Genomic DNA, 23,648 nt, shown 5'->3' with positions numbered 1-23,648 from the left:
GAAAATATTTTTGGATTAGTTTTGGCGGGTTTGAAAATATTTTGGCTCTTTGCGCAGAGATGACGGTGCCGGTTGCGGTGCGCTCCGGGGCGCTCCTTCTGCGGAAAGATGCCTGGCAGCGGCACTTGGGACAGCTCCGCGTCTCCGTATTCTGCGTTTCTTGCCTTCTGCATCTCAGCAAAATGCTTTCCCACTAGGTCTAGCAAGGAGAAACTGTGGCAGCTGAGTAGATGTAGCCCGGCCCGCCCTTTGAAGTTGACAAGTTCTTGGCATCTCAGAGCCTCAAGGGAAGGGCAAGGTTATCTATGGTAGGCTGGGGCAGAACTAGCAGCAAGCAGAGCAAAGTTGTCCAAGAATAGCTTCCATTGGAATGCTAATGGCAATTGAAGAGGCAGGCCAGTGGCAAGCCACTAGCTTCCAGCAGTTTGAAAGTTGCAGACACAGTGCAGGTGTTGTGCGGCTTCCTTCTTGGCCTCCTAGAAGGTGCCACGTTCTCCGTCTCTTGCTTGCCAATATGTTGCCGTGTTCCTCTTATTTTTTGGTTGGTTTTGAATTGTTTTGATGATGTTTTGGCGGGTTTTCGGAATGTTTTGGTGGTGTTTTAGAATGTTTTGTTTTCTCTTGTGTTGTTTATATTGTCTTGGCAGGTTTTGGATTGTTTGGATTCCTTTTGGCGGGTTTTAAAATATTTTGGCGGGTATTTGGAATGTTTTGGTTTGCTTTCATTTGTTTTGATTATGTTTTGGCAAGTTATTGAATGCTTCGATCACTTCTTACTGGTTTTCTAGTATTTTGGCATCTTTTCAGAATGTTTTGATCAGTTTTGGCGGGTTCTAAACTATTTTGTTGGGTTTTTGCAATGTTTTGGTTGGTTTTGATTTGTTTTTATGGTGTTTTGGCCGGATTTCGGAATATTTTGGCTGGTTTTTGGAATGTTTCGGTTGGTTTTGATTTGTTTTTATGATGTTTTGCCAAGTTTTTTGAATGTTTTGATCAGTTCAGGCTGGTTTTCTAATGTTTTGGCATCTTTTCAGAATGTTTTGATGAGTTTTGCGGGTCTAAATCATTTTGGCGGGTTTTTGGAATATTTTGGTTGGTTTTGATTTGTTTTTATGATGTTTTGGCGGGTTTTCGGAATGTCTTGGTTGGGTTTTAGAATGTTTTGTATTCTCTTGAGTTGTTTTTATTGTGTTGGCAGTTTTGGAATGTTTGGATTCCTTTTGGCGGGTTTTAAAATCCTTTGGCGGGTATTTGGAATGTTTTGGCGGGTATTCGGAAGGTTTTGATTAGTTTTGACGGGTTTTGAAATATTTTGGCGGGTTTTTAGAAGGTTTCGATTTGTTTTGATTTGTTTTGATTCTGTTTAGCCCAGTTTTTGGTGTGTTTGGATTAGCTTTGGTGGGCTTGATCATGTTTTGTCCGGTTTTTTCGAATGTATTGATCACTTCTGTCCGGTTTTCTATTTTGGCGGGTTTGAAAATATTTTTGGATTAGTTTTGGCGGGTTTGAAAATATTTTGGCTTTTTGCGCAGAGATGACGGTGCCGGTTGCGGTGCGCTCCGGGGCGCTCCTTCTGCAGAAAGACGCCTGGCAGCGGCACTTGGGACAGCTCCGCGTCTCCGTATTCTGCGTTTCTTGCCTTCTGCATCTCAGCAAAATGCTTTCCCACTAGGTCTAGCAAGGAGAAACTGTGGCAGCTGAGTAGATGTAGCCCGGCCCACCCTTTGAAGATGACAAGTTCTTGGCATCTCAGAGCCTCAAGGGAAGAGCAAGGTTCTCTATGGTAGGCTGGGGCAGAACTAGCAGCAAGCAGAGCAAAGTTGTCCAAGAATAGCTTCCATTGGAATGCTAATGGCAATTGAAGAGGCAAGCCAGTGGCAAGCCACTAGCTTCTAGCAGTTTGAAAGTTGCAGACACAGTGCAGGTGTTGTGCGGCTTCCTTCTTGGCCTCCTAGAAGGTGCCGCGTTCTCCGTCTCTTGCTTGCCAATATGTTGCCGTGTTCCTCTTATTTTTTGGTTGGTTTTGAATTGTTTTGATGATGTTTTGGCGGGTTTTCGGAATGTTTTGGTGGTGTTTTAGAATGTTTTGTTTTCTCTTGTGTTGTTTATATTGTCTTGGCAGGTTTTGGATTGTTTGGATTCCTTTTGGCGGGTTTTGAAATATTTTGGCGGGTATTTGGAATGTTTTGGTTTGCTTTCATTTGTTTTGATTATGTTTTGGCAAGTTATTGAAAGTTTCGATCACTTCTGACTGGTTTTCTAGTATTTTGGCATCTTTTCAGAATGTTTTGATCAGTTTTGGCGGGTTCTAAACTATTTGGTCGGGTTTTTGGAATGTTTCGGTTGGTTTTGATATGTTTTTATGATGTTTTGGCCGGATTTCGGAATATTTTGGCTGGTTTTTGGAATGTTTCGGTTGGTTTTGATTTGTTTTTATGATGTTTTGCCAAGTTTTTTGAATGTTTTGATCAGTTCAGGCTGGTTTTCTAATGTTTTGGCATCTTTTCAGAATGTTTTGATGAGTTTTGCGGGTCTAAATCATTTTGGCGGGTTTTCAGAATGTTTTGGTTGGTTTTGATTTGTTTTTATGATGTTTTGGTTGGTTTTCGGAATGTTTTGGTTGGGTTTTAGAATGTTTTGTATTCTCTTGAGTTGTTTTTATTGTGTTGGCAGGTTTTGGAATGTTTGGATTCCTTTTGGCGGGTTTTAAAATCTTTTGGTGGGTATTTGGAATGTTTTGGCGGGTATTCGGAAGGTTTTGATTAGTTTTGACGGGTTTTGAAATATTTTGGCGGGTTTTTAGAAGGTTTCGATTTGTTTTGATTTGTTTTGATTCTGTTTAGCCCAGTTTTTTGGTGTGTTTGGATTAGCTTTGGTGGGCTTTATCATGTTTTGTCCGGTTTTTTCGAACGTATTGATCACTTCCGTCCGGTTTTCTATTTTGGCGGGTTTGAAAATATTTTTGGATTAGTTTTGGCGGGTTTGAAAATATTTTGGCTCTTTGCGCAGAGATGACGGTGCCGGTTGCGGTGCGCTCCGGGGCGCTCCTTCTGCGGAAAGACGCCTGGCAGCGGCACTTGGGACAGCTCCGCGTCTCTGTATTCTGCGTTTCTTGCCTTCTGCATCTCAGCAAAATGCTTTCCCACTAGGTCTAGCAAGGAGAAACTGTGGCAGCTGAGTAGACGTAGCCCGGCCCGCCCTTTGAAGTTGACAAGTTCTTGGCATCTCAGAGCCTCAAGGGAAGAGCAAGGTTCTCTATGGTAGGCTGGGGCAGAACTAGCAGCAAGCAGAGCAAAGTTGTCCAAGAATAGCTTCCATTGGAATGCTAATGGCAATTGAAGAGGCAAGCCAGTGGCAAGCCACTAGCTTCCAGCAGTTTGAAAGTTGCAGACACAGTGCAGGTGTTGTGCGGCTTCCTTCTTGGCCTCCTAGAAGGTGCCGCGTTCTCCGTCTCTTGCTTGCCAATATGTTGCCGTGTTCCTCTTATTTTTTGGTTGGTTTTGAATTGTTTTTATGATGTTTTGGCGGGTTTTCGGAATGTTTTGGTGGTGTTTTAGAATGTTTTGTTTTCTCTTGTGTTGTTTATATTGTCTTGGCAGGTTTTGGATTGTTTGGATTCCTTTTGGCGGGTTTTAAAATATTTTGGCGGGTATTTGGAATGTTTTGGTTTGCTTTCATTTGTTTTGATTATGTTTTGGCAAGTTATTGAATGCTTCGATCACTTCTTACTGGTTTTCTAGTATTTTGGCATCTTTTCAGAATGTTTTGATCAGTTTTGGCGGGTTCTAAACTATTTTGTTGGGTTTTTGCAATGTTTTGGTTGGTTTTGATTTGTTTTTATGGTGTTTTGGCCGGATTTCGGAATATTTTGGCTGGTTTTTGGAATGTTTCGGTTGGTTTTGATTTGTTTTTATGATGTTTTGCCAAGTTTTTTGAATGTTTTGATCAGTTCAGGCTGGTTTTCTAATGTTTTGGCATCTTTTCAGAATGTTTTGATGAGTTTTGCGGGTCTAAATCATTTTGGCGGGTTTTCAGAATGTTTTGGTTGGTTTTGATTTGTTTTTATGATGTTTTGGTTGGTTTTCGGAATGTTTTGGTTGGGTTTTAGAATGTTTTGTATTCTCTTGAGTTGTTTTTATTGTGTTGGCAGTTTTGGAATGTTTGGATTGCTTTTGGCGGGTTTTAAAATCCTTTGGTGGGTATTTGGAATGTTTTGGCGGGTATTCGGAAGGTTTTGATTAGTTTTGACGGGTTTTGAAATATTTTGGCGGGTTTTTAGAAGGTTTCGATTTGTTTTGATTTGTTTTGATTCTGTTTAGCCCAGTTTTTGGTGTGTTTGGATTAGCTTTGGTGGGCTTGATCATGTTTTGTCCGGTTTTTTCGAATGTATTGATCACTTCCGTCCGGTTTTCTATTTTGGCGGGTTTGAAAATATTTTTGGATTAGTTTTGGAGGGTTTTAAAATATTTTGGCTTTTTGCGCAGAGATGACGGTGCCGGTTGCGGTGCGCTCCGGGGCGCTCCTTCTGCGGAAAGACGCCTGGCAGCGGCACTTGGGACAGCTCCGCGTCTCCGTATTCTGCGTTTCTTGCCTTCTGCATCTCAGCAAAATGCTTTCCCACTAGGTCTAGCAAGGAGAAACTGTGGCAGCTGAGTAGATGTAGCCCGGCCCGCCCTTTGAAGTTGACAAGTTCTTGGCATCTCAGAGCCTCAAGGAAGAGCAAGGTTCTCTATGGTAGGCTGGGGCAGAACTAGCAGCAAGCAGAGCAAAGTTGTCCAAGAATAGCTTCCATTGGAATGCTAATGGCAATTGAAGAGGCAGGCCAGTGGCAAGCCACTAGCTTCCAGCAGTTTGAAAGTTGCAGACACAGTGCAGGTGTTGTGCGGCTTCCTTCTTGGCCTCCTAGAAGGTGCCGCGTTCTCCGTCTCTTGCTTGCCAATATGTTGCCGTGTTCCTCTTATTTTTTGGTTGGTTTTGAATTGTTTTTATGATGTTTTGGCGGGTTTTCGGAATGTTTTGGTGGTGTTTTAGAATGTTTTGTTTTCTCTTGTGTTGTTTTTATTGTCTTGGCAGGTTTTGGATTGTTTGGATTCCTTTTGGCCGATACTTGGAATATTTTGGCGGGTATTTGGAATGTTTTGGTTTGCTTTCATTTGTTTTGATTATGTTTTGGCAAGTTATTGAAAGTTTCGATCACTTCTGACTGGTTTTCTAGTATTTTGGCATCTTTTCAGAATGTTTTGATCAGTTTTGGCGGGTTCTAAACTATTTTGTCGGGTTTTTGGAATGTTTCGGTTGGTTTTGATATGTTTTTATGATGTTTTGGCCGGATTTCGGAATATTTTGGCTGGTTTTTGGAATGTTTCGGTTGGTTTTGATTTGTTTTTATGATGTTTTGCCAAGTTTTTTGAATGTTTTGATCAGTTCAGGCTGGTTTTCTAATGTTTTGGCATCTTTTCAGAATGTTTTGATGAGTTTTGCGGGTCTAAATCATTTTGGCGTGTTTTCGGAATGTTTTGGTTGGTTTTGATTTGTTTTTATGATGTTTAGGTGGGTTTTCGGAATGTTTTGGTTGGGTTTTAGAATGTTTTGTATTCTCTTGAGTTGTTTTTATTGTGTTGGCAGGTTTTGGAATGTTTGGATTCCTTTTGGCGGGTTTTAAAATCTTTTGGTGGGTATTTGGAATGTTTTGGCGGGTATTCGGAAGGTTTTGATTAGTTTTGACGGGTTTTGAAATATTTTGGCGGGTTTTTAGAAGGTTTAGATTTGTTTTGATTTGTTTTGATTCTGTTTAGCCCAGTTTTTTGGTGTGTTTGGATTAGCTTTGGTGGGCTTTATCATGTTTTGTCCGGTTTTTTCGAACGTATTGATCACTTCCGTCCGGTTTTCTATTTTGGCGGGTTTGAAAATATTTTTGGATTAGTTTTGGCGGGTTTGAAAATATTTTGGCTCTTTGCGCAGAGATGACGGTGCCGGTTGCGGTGCGCTCCGGGGCGCTCCTTCTGCGGAAAGACGCCTGGCAGCGGCACTTGGGACAGCTCCGCGTCTCCGTATTCTGCGTTTCTTGCCTTCTGCATCTCAGCAAAATGCTTTCCCACTAGGTCTAGCAAGGAGAAACTGTGGCAGCTGAGTAGATGTAGCCCGGCCCGCCCTTTGAAGTTGACAAGTTCTTGGCATCTCAGAGCCTCAAGGCAAGAGCAAGGTTCTCTATGGTAGGCTGGGGCAGAACTAGCAGCAAGCAGAGCAAAGTTGTCCAAGAATAGCTTCCATTGGAATGCTAATGGCAATTGAAGAGGCAGGCCAGTGGCAAGCCACTAGCTTCCAGCAGTTTGAAAGTTGCAGACACAGTGCAGGTGTTGTGCGGCTTCCTTCTTGGCCTCCTAGAAGGTGCCGCGTTCTCCGTCTCTTGCTTGCCAATATGTTGCCGTGTTCCTCTTATTTTTTGGTTGGTTTTGAATTGTTTTGATGATGTTTTGGCGGGTTTTCGGAATGTTTTGGTGGTGTTTTAGAATGTTTTGTTTTCTCTTGTGTTGTTTTTATTGTCTTGGCAGGTTTTGGATTGTTTGGATTCCTTTTGGCCGATACTTGGAATATTTTGGCGGGTATTTGGAATGTTTTGGTTTGCTTTCATTTGTTTTGATTATGTTTTGGCAAGTTATTGAAAGTTTCGATCACTTCTGACTGGTTTTCTAGTATTTTGGCATCTTTTCAGAATGTTTTGATCAGTTTTGGCGGGTTCTAAACTATTTTGTCGGGTTTTTGGAATGTTTCGGTTGGTTTTGATATGTTTTTATGATGTTTTGGCCGGATTTCGGAATATTTTGGCTGGTTTTTGGAATGTTTCGGTTGGTTTTGATTTGTTTTTATGATGTTTTGCCAAGTTTTTTGAATGTTTTGATCAGTTCAGGCTGGTTTTCTAATGTTTTGGCATCTTTTCAGAATGTTTTGATGAGTTTTGCGGGTCTAAATCATTTTGGCGTGTTTTCGGAATGTTTTGGTTGGTTTTGATTTGTTTTTATGATGTTTAGGTGGGTTTTCGGAATGTTTTGGTTGGGTTTTAGAATGTTTTGTATTCTCTTGAGTTGTTTTTATTGTGTTGGCAGGTTTTGGAATGTTTGGATTCCTTTTGGCGGGTTTTAAAATCTTTTGGTGGGTATTTGGAATGTTTTGGCGGGTATTCGGAAGGTTTTGATTAGTTTTGACGGGTTTTGAAATATTTTGGCGGGTTTTTAGAAGGTTTAGATTTGTTTTGATTTGTTTTGATTCTGTTTAGCCCAGTTTTTTGGTGTGTTTGGATTAGCTTTGGTGGGCTTTATCATGTTTTGTCCGGTTTTTTCGAACGTATTGATCACTTCCGTCCGGTTTTCTATTTTGGCGGGTTTGAAAATATTTTTGGATTAGTTTTGGCGGGTTTTAAAATATTTTGGCTCTTTGCGCAGAGATGACGGTGCCGGTTGCGGTGCGCTCCGGGGCGCTCCTTCTGCGGAAAGACGCCTGGCAGCGGCACTTGGGACAGCTCCGCGTCTCCGTATTCTGCGTTTCTTGCCTTCTGCATCTCAGCAAAATGCTTTCCCACTAGGTCTAGCAAGGAGAAACTGTGGCAGCTGAGTAGACGTAGCCCGGCCCGCCCTTTGAAGTTGACAAGTTCTTGGCATCTCAGAGCCTCAAGGGAAGAGCAAGGTTCTCTATGGTAGGCTGGGGCAGAACTAGCAGCAAGCAGAGCAAAGTTGTCCAAGAATAGCTTCCATTGGAATGCTAATGGCAATTGAAGAGGCAAGCCAGTGGCAAGCCACTAGCTTCCAGCAGTTTGAAAGTTGCAGACACAGTGCAGGTGTTGTGCGGCTTCCTTCTTGGCCTCCTAGAAGGTGCCGCGTTCTCCGTCTCTTGCTTGCCAATATGTTGCCGTGTTCCTCTTATTTTTTGGTTGGTTTTGAATTGTTTTTATGATGTTTTGGCGGGTTTTCGGAATGTTTTGATGGTGTTTTAGAATGTTTTGTTTTCTCTTGTGTTGTTTATATTGTCTTGGCAGGTTTTGGATTGTTTGGATTCCTTTTGGCGGGTTTTAAAATATTTTGGCGGGTATTTGGAATGTTTTGGTTTGCTTTCATTTGTTTTGATTATGTTTTGGCAAGTTATTGAATGCTTCGATCACTTCTTACTGGTTTTCTAGTATTTTGGCATCTTTTCAGAATGTTTTGATCAGTTTTGGCGGGTTCTAAACTATTTTGTTGGGTTTTTGCAATGTTTTGGTTGGTTTTGATTTGTTTTTATGGTGTTTTGGCCGGATTTCGGAATATTTTGGCTGGTTTTTGGAATGTTTCGGTTGGTTTTGATTTGTTTTTATGATGTTTTGCCAAGTTTTTTGAATGTTTTGATCAGTTCAGGCTGGTTTTCTAATGTTTTGGCATCTTTTCAGAATGTTTTGATGAGTTTTGCGGGTCTAAATCATTTTGGCGGGTTTTCAGAATGTTTTGGTTGGTTTTGATTTGTTTTTATGATGTTTTGGTTGGTTTTCGGAATGTTTTGGTTGGGTTTTAGAATGTTTTGTATTCTCTTGAGTTGTTTTTATTGTGTTGGCAGTTTTGGAATGTTTGGATTGCTTTTGGCGGGTTTTAAAATCCTTTGGTGGGTATTTGGAATGTTTTGGCGGGTATTCGGAAGGTTTTGATTAGTTTTGACGGGTTTTGAAATATTTTGGCGGGTTTTTAGAAGGTTTCGATTTGTTTTGATTTGTTTTGATTCTGTTTAGCCCAGTTTTTGGTGTGTTTGGATTAGCTTTGGTGGGCTTGATCATGTTTTGTCCGGTTTTTTCGAATGTATTGATCACTTCCGTCCGGTTTTCTATTTTGGCGGGTTTGAAAATATTTTTGGATTAGTTTTGGAGGGTTTTAAAATATTTTGGCTTTTTGCGCAGAGATGACGGTGCCGGTTGCGGTGCGCTCCGGGGCGCTCCTTCTGCGGAAAGACGCCTGGCAGCGGCACTTGGGACAGCTCCGCGTCTCCGTATTCTGCGTTTCTTGCCTTCTGCATCTCAGCAAAATGCTTTCCCACTAGGTCTAGCAAGGAGAAACTGTGGCAGCTGAGTAGATGTAGCCCGGCCCGCCCTTTGAAGTTGACAAGTTCTTGGCATCTCAGAGCCTCAAGGAAGAGCAAGGTTCTCTATGGTAGGCTGGGGCAGAACTAGCAGCAAGCAGAGCAAAGTTGTCCAAGAATAGCTTCCATTGGAATGCTAATGGCAATTGAAGAGGCAGGCCAGTGGCAAGCCACTAGCTTCCAGCAGTTTGAAAGTTGCAGACACAGTGCAGGTGTTGTGCGGCTTCCTTCTTGGCCTCCTAGAAGGTGCCGCGTTCTCCGTCTCTTGCTTGCCAATATGTTGCCGTGTTCCTCTTATTTTTTGGTTGGTTTTGAATTGTTTTTATGATGTTTTGGCGGGTTTTCGGAATGTTTTGGTGGTGTTTTAGAATGTTTTGTTTTCTCTTGTGTTGTTTTTATTGTCTTGGCAGGTTTTGGATTGTTTGGATTCCTTTTGGCCGATACTTGGAATATTTTGGCGGGTATTTGGAATGTTTTGGTTTGCTTTCATTTGTTTTGATTATGTTTTGGCAAGTTATTGAAAGTTTCGATCACTTCTGACTGGTTTTCTAGTATTTTGGCATCTTTTCAGAATGTTTTGATCAGTTTTGGCGGGTTCTAAACTATTTTGTCGGGTTTTTGGAATGTTTCGGTTGGTTTTGATATGTTTTTATGATGTTTTGGCCGGATTTCGGAATATTTTGGCTGGTTTTTGGAATGTTTCGGTTGGTTTTGATTTGTTTTTATGATGTTTTGCCAAGTTTTTTGAATGTTTTGATCAGTTCAGGCTGGTTTTCTAATGTTTTGGCATCTTTTCAGAATGTTTTGATGAGTTTTGCGGGTCTAAATCATTTTGGCGTGTTTTCGGAATGTTTTGGTTGGTTTTGATTTGTTTTTATGATGTTTAGGTGGGTTTTCGGAATGTTTTGGTTGGGTTTTAGAATGTTTTGTATTCTCTTGAGTTGTTTTTATTGTGTTGGCAGGTTTTGGAATGTTTGGATTCCTTTTGGCGGGTTTTAAAATCTTTTGGTGGGTATTTGGAATGTTTTGGCGGGTATTCGGAAGGTTTTGATTAGTTTTGACGGGTTTTGAAATATTTTGGCGGGTTTTTAGAAGGTTTAGATTTGTTTTGATTTGTTTTGATTCTGTTTAGCCCAGTTTTTTGGTGTGTTTGGATTAGCTTTGGTGGGCTTTATCATGTTTTGTCCGGTTTTTTCGAACGTATTGATCACTTCCGTCCGGTTTTCTATTTTGGCGGGTTTGAAAATATTTTTGGATTAGTTTTGGCGGGTTTGAAAATATTTTGGCTCTTTGCGCAGAGATGACGGTGCCGGTTGCGGTGCGCTCCGGGGCGCTCCTTCTGCGGAAAGACGCCTGGCAGCGGCACTTGGGACAGCTCCGCGTCTCCGTATTCTGCGTTTCTTGCCTTCTGCATCTCAGCAAAATGCTTTCCCACTAGGTCTAGCAAGGAGAAACTGTGGCAGCTGAGTAGACGTAGCCCGGCCCGCCCTTTGAAGTTGACAAGTTCTTGGCATCTCAGAGCCTCAAGGGAAGAGCAAGGTTCTCTATGGTAGGCTGGGGCAGAACTAGCAGCAAGCAGAGCAAAGTTGTCCAAGAATAGCTTCCATTGGAATGCTAATGGCAATTGAAGAGGCAAGCCAGTGGCAAGCCACTAGCTTCCAGCAGTTTGAAAGTTGCAGACACAGTGCAGGTGTTGTGCGGCTTCCTTCTTGGCCTCCTAGAAGGTGCCGCGTTCTCCGTCTCTTGCTTGCCAATATGTTGCCGTGTTCCTCTTATTTTTTGGTTGGTTTTGAATTGTTTTTATGATGTTTTGGCGGGTTTTCGGAATGTTTTGGTGGTGTTTTAGAATGTTTTGTTTTCTCTTGTGTTGTTTATATTGTCTTGGCAGGTTTTGGATTGTTTGGATTCCTTTTGGCGGGTTTTAAAATATTTTGGCGGGTATTTGGAATGTTTTGGTTTGCTTTCATTTGTTTTGATTATGTTTTGGCAAGTTATTGAATGCTTCGATCACTTCTTACTGGTTTTCTAGTATTTTGGCATCTTTTCAGAATGTTTTGATCAGTTTTGGCGGGTTCTAAACTATTTTGTTGGGTTTTTGCAATGTTTTGGTTGGTTTTGATTTGTTTTTATGGTGTTTTGGCCGGATTTCGGAATATTTTGGCTGGTTTTTGGAATGTTTCGGTTGGTTTTGATTTGTTTTTATGATGTTTTGCCAAGTTTTTTGAATGTTTTGATCAGTTCAGGCTGGTTTTCTAATGTTTTGGCATCTTTTCAGAATGTTTTGATGAGTTTTGCGGGTCTAAATCATTTTGGCGGGTTTTTGGAATATTTTGGTTGGTTTTGATTTGTTTTTATGATGTTTTGGCGGGTTTTCGGAATGTCTTGGTTGGGTTTTAGAATGTTTTGTATTCTCTTGAGTTGTTTTTATTGTGTTGGCAGTTTTGGAATGTTTGGATTCCTTTTGGCGGGTTTTAAAATCCTTTGGCGGGTATTTGGAATGTTTTGGCGGGTGTTCGGAAGGTTTTGATTAGTTTTGACGGGTTTTGAAATATTTTGGCGGGTTTTTAGAAGGTTTCGATTTGTTTTGATTTGTTTTGATTCTGTTTAGCCCAGTTTTTGGTGTGTTTGGATTAGCTTTGGTGGGCTTGATCATGTTTTGTCCGGTTTTTTCGAATGTATTGATCACTTCTGTCCGGTTTTCTATTTTGGCGGGTTTGAAAATATTTTTGGATTAGTTTTGGCGGGTTTGAAAATATTTTGGCTTTTTGCGCAGAGATGACGGTGCCGGTTGCGGTGCGCTCCGGGGCGCTCCTTCTGCAGAAAGACGCCTGGCAGCGGCACTTGGGACAGCTCCGCGTCTCCGTATTCTGCGTTTCTTGCCTTCTGCATCTCAGCAAAATGCTTTCCCACTAGGTCTAGCAAGGAGAAACTGTGGCAGCTGAGTAGATGTAGCCCGGCCCACCCTTTGAAGATGACAAGTTCTTGGCATCTCAGAGCCTCAAGGCAAGAGCAAGGTTATCTATGGTAGGCTGGGGCAGAACTAGCAGCAAGCAGAGCAAAGTTGTCCAAGAATAGCTTCCATTGGAATGCTAATGGCAATTGAAGAGGCAGGCCAGTGGCAAGCCACTAGCTTCTAGCAGTTTGAAAGTTGCAGACACAGTGCAGGTGTTGTGCGGCTTCCTTCTTGGCCTCCTAGAAGGTGCCGCGTTCTCCGTCTCTTGCTTGCCAATATGTTGCCGTGTTCCTCTTATTTTTTGGTTGGTTTTGAATTGTTTTGATGATGTTTTGGCGGGTTTTCGGAATGTTTTGGTGGTGTTTTAGAATGTTTTGTTTTCTCTTGTGTTGTTTATATTGTCTTGGCAGGTTTTGGATTGTTTGGATTCCTTTTGGCGGGTTTTGAAATATTTTGGCGGGTATTTGGAATATTTTGGTTTGCTTTCATTTGTTTTGATTATGTTTTGCCAAGTTATTGAATGTTTCGATCACTTCTTACTGGTTTTCTAGTATTTTGGCATCTTTTCAGAATGTTTTGATCAGTTTTGGCGGGTTCTAAACTATTTGGTCGGGTTTTTGGAATGTTTTGGTTGGTTTTGATTTGTTTTTATGGTGTTTTGGCTGGATTTCGGAATATTTTGGCTGGTTTTTGGAATGTTTCGGTTGGTTTTGATTTGTTTTTATGATGTTTTGCCAAGTTTTTTGAATGTTTTGATCAGTTCAGGCTGGTTTTCTAATGTTCTGGCATCTTTTCAGAATGTTTTGATGAGTTTTGCGGGTCTAAATCATTTTGGCGGGTTTTCAGAATGTTTTGGTTGGTTTTGATTTGTTTTTATGATGTTTTGGTTGGTTTTCGGAATGTTTTGGTTGGGTTTTAGAATGTTTTGTATTCTCTTGAGTTGTTTTTATTGTGTTGGCAGTTTTGGAATATTTGGATTGCTTTTGGCGGGTTTTAAAATCCTTTGGCGGGTATTTGGAATGTTTTTTAATGGGTATTCGGAAGGTTTTGATTAGTTTTGACGGGTTTTGAAATATTTTGGCGGGTTTTTAGAAGGTTTAGATTTGTTTTGATTTGTTTTGATTCTGTTTAGCCCAGTTTTTTGGTGTGTTTGGATTAGCTTTGGTGGGCTTGATCATGTTTTGTCCGGTTTTTTCGAATGTATTGATCACTTCTGTCCGGTTTTCTATTTTGGCGGGTTTGAAAATGTTTTTGGATTAGTTTTGGTGGGTTTGAAAATATTTTGGCTTTTTGCGCAGAGATGACGGTGCCGGTTGCGGTGCGCTCCGGGGCGCTCCTTCTGCGGAAAGACGCCTGGCAGCGGCACTTGGGACAGCTCCGCGTCTCCGTATTCTGCGTTTCTTGCCTTCTGCATCTCAGCAAAATGCTTTCCCACTAGGTCTAGCAAGGAGAAACTGTGGCAGCTGAGTAGATGTAGCCCGGCCCGCCCTTTGAAGTTGACAAGTTCTTGGCATCTCAGAGCCTCAAGGGAAGAGCAAGGTTCTCTATGGTAGGCTGGGGCAGAACTAGCAGCAAGCAGAGCAAAGTTGTCCAAGAATAGCTTCCATTGGAATGCTAATGGCAATTGAAGAGGCAGGCCAGTGGCAAGCCACTAGCTTCTAGCAGTTTGAAAGTTGCAGACACAGTGCAGGTGTTGTGCGGCTTCCTTCTTGGCCTCCTAGAAGGTGCCGCGTTCTCCGTCTCTTGCTTGCCAATATGTTGCCGTGTTCCTCTTATTTTTTGGTTGGTTTTGAATTGTTTTTATGATGTTTTGGCGGGTTTTCGGAATGTTTTGGTGGTGTTTTAGAATGTTTTGTTTTCTCTTGTGTTGTTTTTATTGTCTTGGCAGGTTTTGGATTGTTTGGATTCCTTTTGGCCGATACTTGGAATATTTTGGCGGGTATTTGGAATGTTTTGGTTTGCTTTCATTTGTTTTGATTATGTTTTGGCAAGTTATTGAATGCTTCGATCACTTCTTACTGGTTTGATAGTATTTTGGCATCTTTTCAGAATGTTTTGATCAGTTTTGGCGGGTTCTAAACTATTTTGTTGGGTTTTTGCAATGTTTTGGTTGGTTTTGATTTGTTTTTATGGTGTTTTGGCCGGATTTCGGAATATTTTGGCTGGTTTTTGGAATGTTTCGGTTGGTTTTGATTTGTTTTTATGATGTTTTGCCAAGTTTTTTGAATGTTTTGATCAGTTCAGGCTGGTTTTCTAATGTTTTGGCATCTTTTCAGAATGTTTTGATGAGTTTTGCGGGTCTAAATCATTTTGGCGGGTTTTTGGAATATTTTGGTTGGTTTTGATTTGTTTTTATGATGTTTTGGCGGGTTTTCGGAATGTCTTGGTTGGGTTTTAGAATGTTTTGTATTCTCTTGAGTTGTTTTTATTGTGTTGGCAGTTTTGGAATGTTTGGATTCCTTTTGGCGGGTTTTAAAATCCTTTGGCGGGTATTTGGAATGTTTTGGCGGGTATTCGGAAGGTTTTGATTAGTTTTGACGGGTTTTGAAATATTTTGGCGGGTTTTTAGAAGGTTTCGATTTGTTTTGATTTGTTTTGATTCTGTTTAGCCCAGTTTTTGGTGTGTTTGGATTAGCTTTGGTGGGCTTGATCATGTTTTGTCCGGTTTTTTCGAATGTATTGATCACTTCTGTCCGGTTTTCTATTTTGGCGGGTTTGAAAATATTTTTGGATTAGTTTTGGCGGGTTTGAAAATATTTTGGCTCTTTGCGCAGAGATGACGGTGCCGGTTGCGGTGCGCTCCGGGGCGCTCCTTCTGCAGAAAGACGCCTGGCAGCGGCACTTGGGACAGCTCCGCGTCTCCGTATTCTGCGTTTCTTGCCTTCTGCATCTCAGCAAAATGCTTTCCCACTAGGTCTAGCAAGGAGAAACTGTGGCAGCTGAGTAGATGTAGCCCGGCCCACCCTTTGAAGATGACAAGTTCTTGGCATCTCAGAGCCTCAAGGCAAGAGCAAGGTTCTCTATGGTAGGCTGGGGCAGAACTAGCAGCAAGCAGAGCAAAGTTGTCCAAGAATAGCTTCCATTGGAATGCTAATGGCAATTGAAGAGGCAAGCCAGTGGCAAGCCACTAGCTTCTAGCAGTTTGAAAGTTGCAGACACAGTGCAGGTGTTGTGCGGCTTCCTTCTTGGCCTCCTAGAAGGTGCCGCGTTCTCCGTCTCTTGCTTGCCAATATGTTGCCGTGTTCCTCTTATTTTTTGGTTGGTTTTGAATTGTTTTGATGATGTTTTGGCGGGTTTTCGGAATGTTTTGGTGGTGTTTTAGAATGTTTTGTTTTCTCTTGTGTTGTTTATATTGTCTTGGCAGGTTTTGGATTGTTTGGATTCCTTTTGGCGGGTTTTGAAATATTTTGGCGGGTATTTGGAATATTTTGGTTTGCTTTCATTTGTTTTGATTATGTTTTGCCAAGTTATTGAATGTTTCGATCACTTCTTACTGGTTTGATAGTATTTTGGCATCTTTTCAGAATGTTTTGATCAGTTTTGGCGGGTTCTAAACTATTTGGTCGGGTTTTTGGAATGTTTCGGTTGGTTTTGATTTGTTTTTATGGTGTTTTGGCTGGATTTCGGAATATTTTGGCTGGTTTTTGGAATGTTTCGGTTGGTTTTGATTTGTTTTTATGATGTTTTGCCAAGTTTTTTGAATGTTTTGATCAGTTCAGGCTGGTTTTCTAATGTTTTGGCATCTTTTCAGAATGTTTTGATGAGTTTTGCGGGTCTAAATCATTTTGGCGGGTTTTCAGAATGTTTTGGTTGGTTTTGATTTGTTTTTATGATGTTTTGGTTGGTTTTCGGAATGTTTTGGTTGGGTTTTAGAATGTTTTGTATTCTCTTGAGTTGTTTTTATTGTGTTGGCAGTTTTGGAATGTTTGGATTGCTTTTGGCGGGTTTTAAAATCCTTTGGTGGGTATTTGGAATGTTTTGGCGGGTATTCGGAAGGTTTTGATTAGTTTTGACGGGTTTTGAAATATTTTGGCGGGTTTTTAGAAGGTTTCGATTTGTTTTGATTTGTTTTGATTCTGTTTAGCCCAGTTTTTGGTGTGTTTGGATTAGCTTTGGTGGGCTTGATCATGTTTTGTCCGGTTTTTTCGAATGTATTGATCACTTCCGTCCGGTTTTCTATTTTGGCGGGTTTGAAAATATTTTTGGATTAGTTTTGGCGGGTTTTAAAATATTTCGGCTTTTTGCGCAGAGATGACGGTGCCGGTTGCGGTGCGCTCCGGGGCGCTCCTTCTGCGGAAAGACGCCTGGCAGCGGCAATTGGGACAGCTCCGCGTCTCCGTATTCTGCGTTTCTTGCCTTCTGCATCTCAGCAAAATGCTTTCCCACTAGGTCTAGCAAGGAGAAACTGTGGCAGCTGAGTAGATGTAGCCCGGCCCGCCCTTTGAAGTTGACAAGTTCTTGGCATCTCAGAGCCTCAAGGAAGAGCAAGGTTCTCTATGGTAGGCTGGGGCAGAACTAGCAGCAAGCAGAGCAAAGTTGTCCAAGAATAGCTTCCATTGGAATGCTAATGGCAATTGAAGAGGCAGGCCAGTGGCAAGCCACTAGCTTCCAGCAGTTTGAAAGTTGCAGACACAGTGCAGGTGTTGTGCGGCTTCCTTCTTGGCCTCCTAGAAGGTGCCGCGTTCTCCGTCTCTTGCTTGCCAATATGTTGCCGTGTTCCTCTTATTTTTTGGTTGGTTTTGAATTGTTTTGATGATGTTTTGGCGGGTTTTCGGAATGTTTTGGTGGTGTTTTAGAATGTTTTGTTTTCTCTTGTGTTGTTTATATTGTCTTGGCAGGTTTTGGATTGTTTGGATTCCTTTTGGCGGGTTTTGAAATATTTTGGCGGGTATTTGGAATATTTTGGTTTGCTTTCATTTGTTTTGATTATGTTTTGCCAAGTTATTGAATGTTTCGATCACTTCTTACTGGTTTGATAGTATTTTGGCATCTTTTCAGAATGTTTTGATCAGTTTTGGCGGGTTCTAAACTATTTGGTCGGGTTTTTGGAATGTTTTGGTTGGTTTTGATTTGTTTTTATGGTGTTTTGGCTGGATTTCGGAATATTTTGGCTGGTTTTTGGAATGTTTCGGTTGGTTTTGATTTGTTTTTATGATGTTTTGCCAAGTTTTTTGAATGTTTTGATCAGTTCAGGCTGGTTTTCTAATGTTTTGGCATCTTTTCAGAATGTTTTGATGAGTTTTGCGGGTCTAAATCATTTTGGCGGGTTTTCAGAATGTTTTGGTTGGTTTTGATTTGTTTTTATGATGTTTTGGTTGGTTTTCGGAATGTTTTGGTTGGGTTTTAGAATGTTTTGTATTCTCTTGAGTTGTTTTTATTGTGTTGGCAGTTTTGGAATGTTTGGATTGCTTTTGGCGGGTTTTAAAATCCTTTGGTGGGTATTTGGAATGTTTTGGCGGGTATTCGGAAGGTTTTGATTAGTTTTGACGGGTTTTGAAATATTTTGGCGGGTTTTTAGAAGGTTTCGATTTGTTTTGATTTGTTTTGATTCTGTTTAGCCCAGTTTTTGGTGTGTTTGGATTAGCTTTGGTGGGCTTGATCATGTTTTGTCCGGTTTTTTCGAATGTATTGATCACTTCCGTCCGGTTTTCTATTTTGGCGGGTTTGAAAATATTTTTGGATTAGTTTTGGAGGGTTTTAAAATATTTTGGCTTTTTGCGCAGAGATGACGGTGCCGGTTGCGGTGCGCTCCGGGGCGCTCCTTCTGCGGAAAGACGCCTGGCAGCGGCACTTGGGACAGCTCCGCGTCTCCGTATTCTGCGTTTCTTGCCTTCTGCATCTCAGCAAAATGCTTTCCCACTAGGTCTAGCAAGGAGAAACTGTGGCAGCTGAGTAGATGTAGCCCGGCCCGCCCTTTGAAGTTGACAAGTTCTTGGCATCTCAGAGCCTCAAGGAAGAGCAAGGTTCTCTATGGTAGGCTGGGGCAGAACTAGCAGCAAGCAGAGCAAAGTTGTCCAAGAATAGCTTCCATTGGAATGCTAATGGCAATTGAAGAGGCAGGCCAGTGGCAAGCCACTAGCTTCCAGCAGTTTGAAAGTTGCAGACACAGTGCAGGTGTTGTGCGGCTTCCTTCTTGGCCTCCTAGAAGGTGCCGCGTTCTCCGTCTCTTGCTTGCCAATATGTTGCCGTGTTCCTCTTATTTTTTGGTTGGTTTTGAATTGTTTTTATGATGTTTTGGCGGGTTTTCGGAATGTTTTGGTGGTGTTTTAGAATGTTTTGTTTTCTCTTGTGTTGTTTTTATTGTCTTGGCAGGTTTTGGATTGTTTGGATTCCTTTTGGCCGATACTTGGAATATTTTGGCGGGTATTTGGAATGTTTTGGTTTGCTTTCATTTGTTTTGATTATGTTTTGGCAAGTTATTGAAAGTTTCGATCACTTCTGACTGGTTTTCTAGTATTTTGGCATCTTTTCAGAATGTTTTGATCAGTTTTGGCGGGTTCTAAACTATTTGGTCGGGTTTTTGGAATGTTTCGGTTGGTTTTGATATGTTTTTATGATGTTTTGGCCGGATTTCGGAATATTTTGGCTGGTTTTTGGAATGTTTCGGTTGGTTTTGATTTGTTTTTATGATGTTTTGCCAAGTTTTTTGAATGTTTTGATCAGTTCAGGCTGGTTTTCTAATGTTTTGGCATCTTTTCAGAATGTTTTGATGAGTTTTGCGGGTCTAAATCATTTTGGCGGGTTTTCAGAATGTTTTGGTTGGTTTTGATTTGTTTTTATGATGTTTTGGTTGGTTTTCGGAATGTTTTGGTTGGGTTTTAGAATGTTTTGTATTCTCTTGAGTTGTTTTTATTGTGTTGGCAGTTTTGGAATGTTTGGATTGCTTTTGGCGGGTTTTAAAATCCTTTGGTGGGTATTTGGAATGTTTTGGCGGGTATTCGGAAGGTTTTGATTAGTTTTGACGGGTTTTGAAATATTTTGGCGGGTTTTTAGAAGGTTTCGATTTGTTTTGATTTGTTTTGATTCTGTTTAGCCCAGTTTTTGGTGTGTTTGGATTAGCTTTGGTGGGCTTGATCATGTTTTGTCCGGTTTTTTCGAATGTATTGATCACTTCCGTCCGGTTTTCTATTTTGGCGGGTTTGAAAATATTTTTGGATTAGTTTTGGAGGGTTTTAAAATATTTTGGCTTTTTGCGCAGAGATGACGGTGCCGGTTGCGGTGCGCTCCGGGGCGCTCCTTCTGCGGAAAGACGCCTGGCAGCGGCACTTGGGACAGCTCCGCGTCTCCGTATTCTGCGTTTCTTGCCTTCTGCATCTCAGCAAAATGCTTTCCCACTAGGTCTAGCAAGGAGAAACTGTGGCAGCTGAGTAGATGTAGCCCGGCCCGCCCTTTGAAGTTGACAAGTTCTTGGCATCTCAGAGCCTCAAGGAAGAGCAAGGTTCTCTATGGTAGGCTGGGGCAGAACTAGCAGCAAGCAGAGCAAAGTTGTCCAAGAATAGCTTCCATTGGAATGCTAATGGCAATTGAAGAGGCAGGCCAGTGGCAAGCCACTAGCTTCCAGCAGTTTGAAAGTTGCAGACACAGTGCAGGTGTTGTGCGGCTTCCTTCTTGGCCTCCTAGAAGGTGCCGCGTTCTCCGTCTCTTGCTTGCCAATATGTTGCCGTGTTCCTCTTATTTTTTGGTTGGTTTTGAATTGTTTTTATGATGTTTTGGCGGGTTTTCGGAATGTTTTGGTGGTGTTTTAGAATGTTTTGTTTTCTCTTGTGTTGTTTTTATTGTCTTGGCAGGTTTTGGATTGTTTGGATTCCTTTTGGCCGATACTTGGAATATTTTGGCGGGTATTTGGAATGTTTTGGTTTGCTTTCATTTGTTTTGATTATGTTTTGGCAAGTTATTGAAAGTTTCGATCACTTCTGACTGGTTTTCTAGTATTTTGGCATCTTTTCAGAATGTTTTGATCAGTTTTGGCGGGTTCTAAACTATTTTGGCGGGTTTTTGGAATGTTTCGGTTGGTTTTGATATGTTTTTATGATGTTTTGGCCGGATTTCGGAATATTTTGGCTGGTTTTTGGAATGTTTTGGTTGGTTTTGATTTGTTTTTATGATGTTTTGCCAAGTTTTTTGAATGTTTTGATCAGTTCAGGCTGGTTTTCTAATGTTTTGGCATCTTTTCAGAATGTTTTGATGAGTTTTGCGGGTCTAAATCATTTTGGCGTGTTTTCGGAATGTTTTGGTTGGTTTTGATTTGTTTTTATGATGTTTAGGTGGGTTTTCGGAATGTTTTGGTTGGGTTTTAGAATGTTTTGTATTCTCTTGAGTTGTTTTTATTGTGTTGGCAGGTTTTGGAATGTTTGGATTCCTTTTGGCGGGTTTTAAAATCTTTTGGTGGGTATTTGGAATGTTTTGGCGGGTATTCGGAAGGTTTTGATTAGTTTTGACGGGTTTTGAAATATTTTGGCGGGTTTTTAGAAGGTTTAGATTTGTTTTGATTTGTTTTGATTCTGTTTAGCCCAGTTTTTTGGTGTGTTTGGATTAGCTTTGGTGGGCTTTATCATGTTTTGTCCGGTTTTTTCGAACGTATTGATCACTTCCGTCCGGTTTTCTATTTTGGCGGGTTTGAAAATATTTTTGGATTAGTTTTGGCGGGTTTGAAAATATTTTGGCTCTTTGCGCAGAGATGACGGTGCCGGTTGCGGTGCGCTCCGGGGCGCTCCTTCTGCGGAAAGACGCCTGGCAGCGGCACTTGGGACAGCTCCGCGTCTCCGTATTCTGCGTTTCTTGCCTTCTGCATCTCAGCAAAATGCTTTCCCACTAGGTCTAGCAAGGAGAAACTGTGGCAGCTGAGTAGACGTAGCCCGGCCCGCCCTTTGAAGTTGACAAGTTCTTGGCATCTCAGAGCCTCAAGGGAAGAGCAAGGTTCTCTATGGTAGGCTGGGGCAGAACTAGCAGCAAGCAGAGCAAAGTTGTCCAAGAATAGCTTCCATTGGAATGCTAATGGCAATTGAAGAGGCAAGCCAGTGGCAAGCCACTAGCTTCCAGCAGTTTGAAAGTTGCAGACACAGTGCAGGTGTTGTGCGGCTTCCTTCTTGGCCTCCTAGAAGGTGCCGCGTTCTCCGTCTCTTGCTTGCCAATATGTTGCCGTGTTCCTCTTATTTTTTGGTTGGTTTTGAATTGTTTTTATGATGTTTTGGCGGGTTTTCGGAATGTTTTGGTGGTGTTTTAGAATGTTTTGTTTTCTCTTGTGTTGTTTTTATTGTCTTGGCAGGTTTTGGATTGTTTGGATTCCTTTTGGCGGGTTTTAAAATATTTTGGCGGGTATTTGGAATGTTTTGGTTTGCTTTCATTTGTTTTGATTATGTTTTGGCAAGTTATTGAATGCTTCGATCACTTCTTACTGGTTTTCTAGTATTTTGGCATCTTTTCAGAATGTTTTGATCAGTTTTGGCGGGTTCTAAACTATTTTGTTGGGTTTTTGCAATGTTTTGGTTGGTTTTGATTTGTTTTTATGGTGTTTTGGCCGGATTTCGGAATATTTTGGCTGGTTTTTGGAATGTTTCGGTTGGTTTTGATTTGTTTTTATGATGTTTTGCCAAGTTTTTTGAATGTTTTGATCAGTTCAGGCTGGTTTTCTAATGTTTTGGCATCTTTTCAGAATGTTTTGATGAGTTTTGCGGGTCTAAATCATTTTGGCGGGTTTTTGGAATATTTTGGTTGGTTTTGATTTGTTTTTATGATGTTTTGGCGGGTTTTCGGAATGTCTTGGTTGGGTTTTAGAATGTTTTGTATTCTCTTGAGTTGTTTTTATTGTGTTGGCAGTTTTGGAATGTTTGGATTCCTTTTGGCGGGTTTTAAAATCCTTTGGCGGGTATTTGGAATGTTTTGGCGGGTGTTCGGAAGGTTTTGATTAGTTTTGACGGGTTTTGAAATATTTTGGCGGGTTTTTAGAAGGTTTCGATTTGTTTTGATTTGTTTTGATTCTGTTTAGCCCAGTTTTTGGTGTGTTTGGATTAGCTTTGGTGGGCTTGATCATGTTTTGTCCGGTTTTTTCGAATGTATTGATCACTTCTGTCCGGTTTTCTATTTTGGCGGGTTTGAAAATATTTTTGGATTAGTTTTGGCGGGTTTGAAAATATTTTGGCTTTTTGCGCAGAGATGACGGTGCCGGTTGCGGTGCGCTCCGGGGCGCTCCTTCTGCAGAAAGACGCCTGGCAGCGGCACTTGGGACAGCTCCGCGTCTCCGTATTCTGCGTTTCTTGCCTTCTGCATCTCAGCAAAATGCTTTCCCACTAGGTCTAGCAAGGAGAAACTGTGGCAGCTGAGTAGATGTAGCCCGGCCCACCCTTTGAAGATGACAAGTTCTTGGCATCTCAGAGCCTCAAGGCAAGAGCAAGGTTATCTATGGTAGGCTGGGGCAGAACTAGCAGCAAGCAGAGCAAAGTTGTCCAAGAATAGCTTCCATTGGAATGCTAATGGCAATTGAAGAGGCAGGCCAGTGGCAAGCCACTAGCTTCTAGCAGTTTGAAAGTTGCAGACACAGTGCAGGTGTTGTGCGGCTTCCTTCTTGGCCTCCTAGAAGGTGCCGCGTTCTCCGTCTCTTGCTTGCCAATATGTTGCCGTGTTCCTCTTATTTTTTGGTTGGTTTTGAATTGTTTTGATGATGTTTTGGCGGGTTTTCGGAATGTTTTGGTGGTGTTTTAGAATGTTTTGTTTTCTCTTGTGTTGTTTATATTGTGTTGGCAGGTTTTGGAATGTTTGGATTCCTTTTGGCGGGTTTTAAAATCTTTTGGTGGGTATTTGGAATGTTTTGGCGGGTATTCGGAAGGTTTTGATTAGTTTTGACGGGTTTTGAAATATTTTGGCGGGTTTTTAGAAGGTTTAGATTTGTTTTGATTTGTTTTGATTCTGTTTAGCCCAGTTTTTTGGTGTGTTTGGATTAGCTTTGGTGGGCTTTATCATGTTTTGTCCGGTTTTTTCGAACGTATTGATCACTTCCGTCCGGTTTTCTATTTTGGCGGGTTTGAAAATATTTTTGGATTAGTTTTGGCGGGTTTGAAAATATTTTGGCTCTTTGCGCAGAGATGACGGTGCCGGTTGCGGTGCGCTCCGGGGCGCTCCTTCTGCGGAAAGACGCCTGGCAGCGGCACTTGGGACAGCTCCGCGTCTCCGTATTCTGCGTTTCTTGCCTTCTGCATCTCAGCAAAATGCTTTCCCACTAGGTCTAGCAAGGAGAAACTGTGGCAGCTGAGTAGACGTAGCCCGGCCCGCCCTTTGAAGTTGACAAGTTCTTGGCATCTCAGAGCCTCAAGGGAAGAGCAAGGTTCTCTATGGTAGGCTGGGGCAGAACTAGCAGCAAGCAGAGCAAAGTTGTCCAAGAATAGCTTCCATTGGAATGCTAATGGCAATTGAAGAGGCAAGCCAGTGGCAAGCCACTAGCTTCCAGCAGTTTGAAAGTTGCAGACACAGTGCAGGTGTTGTGCGGCTTCCTTCTTGGCCTCCTAGAAGGTGCCGCGTTCTCCGTCTCTTGCTTGCCAATATGTTGCCGTGTTCCTCTTATTTTTTGGTTGGTTTTGAATTGTTTTTATGATGTTTTGGCGGGTTTTCG

This window comes from Passer domesticus, chromosome 2, assembly GCF_036417665.1.
Source record: "Passer domesticus isolate bPasDom1 chromosome 2, bPasDom1.hap1, whole genome shotgun sequence".
In the NCBI taxonomy this organism is placed as follows: domain Eukaryota; kingdom Metazoa; phylum Chordata; class Aves; order Passeriformes; family Passeridae; genus Passer; species Passer domesticus.
The sequence above is the reverse complement of the archived record's forward strand: the minus strand, read 5'-3'. Positions refer to the sequence as shown.